General features: G+C 44.7%; 1 pseudogene; it reads left to right on the top strand.

The window, feature by feature from the left end:
• Positions 1–649: 649 nt before the first annotated feature.
• LOC107129941 (small ribosomal subunit protein uS19-like) lies at positions 650–1117 on the top strand (annotated as a pseudogene).
• Positions 1118–3446: the final 2329 nt, after the last annotated feature.

Genomic DNA, 3446 nt, shown 5'->3' with positions numbered 1-3446 from the left:
TACCTTGTGCAGTGGGGAGCCCAGGGTTCAGTCTATTCTTAAATCTAATACATAACTAAAACTTTGGAGAAAATACGTGAGGTGGGTTAATTCTGAAGTTTTTATGAAGAAACGCAACTCTGAAACAAAGTCAATCTTCCATGCTATCGGTACAAATGGATCTCTTATTTCCCTGTCTGGCCCTTGCAACTGCGCACGCTTCTTAGTCATTAAACACAAGAGTTCTGGAAACAGATTTCTATCTTGGCCTGCCCCTTGCCAGTTACTTGACCTTGTGACAATTAACATTGTGCCTCAATTTCCTCATGTAAATGTGGGAAACAAAACCAATACTTAGCCTTTCTCACATAATTACGAGGTTTAGCTCACGTATCCAGCGTTACTCAAAGTTGAGGTTTCCTGGAAGGGAAAAATTACTTACACTGTTTTTAATACATCAGCTAATTAAAATGTGAGAATCAAAACCAATGCAGAGCTTTCCTCACATAAATACGAGGTTTACCTCACGTAATTCACCGTTTCTCAAAGTTGAGGCTTCCTTGAAGGGAAAAAAATTACTTACACTGTTTTTAATATGTCAGCTAATTAAAATCATATGCAGCATTAGGTTAAAATCTGTATGTGAAGGACTCTGGCACCTATGTAATCATTTTCAGAGTATCCGGCAAGATGGCAGAGGTAGAGCAGAAGAAGTGGACCTTCTGCAAGTTCACCTACCGCGGTGTGGACCTGGGCCAGCTGCTGGACATGTCCTGCGAGTAGCCGAGGCAGCTGTACGGTGCACGCCAGCCGTGGCGGCAGAACCCCGGCCTGCGGCGGAACGCTGAGGCGCAAGCAGCACTGGCTGCTGAGGCGCATGTGCTAGGCCAAGAAGGAGGCTCCGCCCATGGAGAAGCCGGAAGTACTGAAAACGCACCTGCGGGACATGATCATGCCGCCCAAGATGGTGGGCAGCAGGGTGGGCGTCTACAATGGCAAGACCTTCAACCAGGTGGCGATCAAGCCGGAGATGATCAGCCACTACCTGGGCGAGTTCTCCATCACCTACAAGCCCGTGAAGCACGGCTGGCGTGGCATCGGGGCCACCCACTCCTCCCGCTTCATCCCCCTCAAGTAGTGGCTCCGCTAATAAAGGCACACATATCTCCCTCACCGCCCCCTCCCCAAAAAAAAGACATTTATAAAGTGACTAGAAAGAAAACAACTTGCCAATAGTATGCAGATCAATAATAATACTTTTTTTTTTTTTTTTTTTAACACAGAAACTGTTGTTTTGTTGAAACCGAATCACCATTTAGAAAGTGATTGTCAAACTGAGTTCAGTTTGCTGGTGCAAACTTGAATACACCATGATGACTGTTTCCCTACTGCTCTGTTCTATTCAATCTACTATATAGTGTTTGTGTATTTGACTTTTCAGTAGCACTACCATGTTACTATGTTTTAAGTCCAATTCTGTTTTTTTATCACTATCCTAACATAAATATAAGTAGTAAGTCTCCCTGATCATAAACAAAAGCACAGATGATGAATTGATGAGTAAGATATTCTTTCATGCCAGGAATACAGTAAAATCATGCTATGATACAACCTCTGCCCCCATTACAAAGCAATTGTAGATAAAACAGAAAAAGACAAAACGTGAAAGATAGAGCTGGCCTTAAAAACTGGACAGACATTTTCATGAGCCATAAATATAAGTAGATGAGTAGGACTACATCCTCTGGCCTTCTGGGATTAAAAGCTCCAAAGCAGGCAGTAACAAGAGGCCAGTTTCTCTGGGGCCATTGGAATTAAAAGTACTCCCATACATGGATGTAGAGAGCCAGACCTACTGCATATTATAGCAAAGATTGGATGCCCAGAGCTCTTGCTGCTTATTAGAGGAGGCTTAACAAAACAAAACAAAAAAAAACTGCACTCTCTCAGGCTACAGATTATATGAACTTGTGGAATTACGAAAACAGAAAGCCACACTTTCAAAGGTAAGAAATGAATTGAATTCCCACCTTGCTTAGTGGCCATCTCTGTTACTTTCCCGTGAGTCAGAGTAGCAAACATTTACTCTAAAACCCGGTTCTTGAATAAGCACCAGAGAGCAAGCTGGAGGCTAACCAACAAACTGATTAATTTTAAAACGGAAACGTAGGCCCGGCTCGGTGGCTCACACCTGTAATCCCAGCACTTTGGGAATCTGAGGCGGGCGGATCACCTGAGTGATCTGAGTTCGAGACCAGCCTGACCAACATGGAGAAACCCTGTCTCTACTAAAAATACAAAATTAACTGTGCGTGGTGGCGCATGCCTGTAATCTCAGCTACTCGGGAGGCTGAGCAGGAGAATCGCTTGAACCTGGGAGGCAGAGGTTGTAGTGAGGAGAAATCGTGCCATTGCACTCCAACCTGGGCAACAAGAGAGAAACTTCATCTCAAAAAAAAAAAAAAAAAAAAAAAAACCGCAAACATAAAAACCACAAAGAATCTCCCACACACACAAAACAAACCTGACAACCCAAGTTCCAAAACGGCTGAAGAAAGGTAAGAAAAATAAGGCCGGATATGGTGGCTCACACCTGTAATCCCAGCAATTTGGGAGGCTGAAGTGGGCAGATCACTTGAGGTCAGGAGTTCGAGACCAACCTGGCCAACATGGTGAAAACCTGTCTCTACAAAATTAGCCAGGTGTGGTGGCACGTGCCTGTAGTCTCAGCTACTTGGGAGGCTGAGGCATAAGAATCACTTGAACCCAGGAAGCAGAGTTGCAGTGACTCGAGATTGCAGCACTACACTCCAGCTTGGGTGACAAAGCAAGACTCTGTCAGAAGAGAGGACAGGGGAGAGGAGAGGAGGGGAGCAGAGGACAGGACTCCAGCTCTACAAAAAATTAAAAGATAAAATTAGCTGGATGTGATGGTTGTACCTGTAGTCCCAGCTACTTAGGAAGCTAAGGCAGGAGGATAGCTTGATCGCAGGAAGTCCAGGCTGCAGCGAGCCCTGATTGCTACCACTGTGCGCCAGCCTGCATAAGAGGGAGGAAGGAAGAAAGGAAGGAAGGGAAGGAAGGAAGGAAAGAAGAAAGCTCTCAAAATCACCAGCCAGAACCTGAATTCACCCAATATGAAATGTTCATCTGTATAAGATTGTAAAACTCATTAATAATTAACAGTTTACAATGCTCAACTGAAAAAATGACAATCACATCTATTTTTTTAAATGAAACAGAGATCAAATACAAGTAAGAAGACAGGAAAGGAACCCATAAGGCCTTTTTTTTTTTTTTTTTTTTTTTTGTGAGACGGAGTGTCGCTCTGTCACCCAGGCTGGAGTGCGGTGGCGGGATCTCAGCTCACTGCAAGCTCCGCCTCCCGGGTTCACGCCATTCTCCTGCCTCAACCTCCCGAGTAGCTGGGACTACAGGCGCCCGCCACTTCGCCTGGCTAGTTTTTT

This window comes from Macaca fascicularis, chromosome 6 (genome assembly GCF_037993035.2).
Source record: "Macaca fascicularis isolate 582-1 chromosome 6, T2T-MFA8v1.1".
NCBI classification, from domain to species: Eukaryota; Metazoa; Chordata; class Mammalia; order Primates; family Cercopithecidae; genus Macaca; species Macaca fascicularis.
Note: the sequence above shows the minus strand (reverse complement) of the source record. Positions and strands in the feature narration are given on the sequence as shown.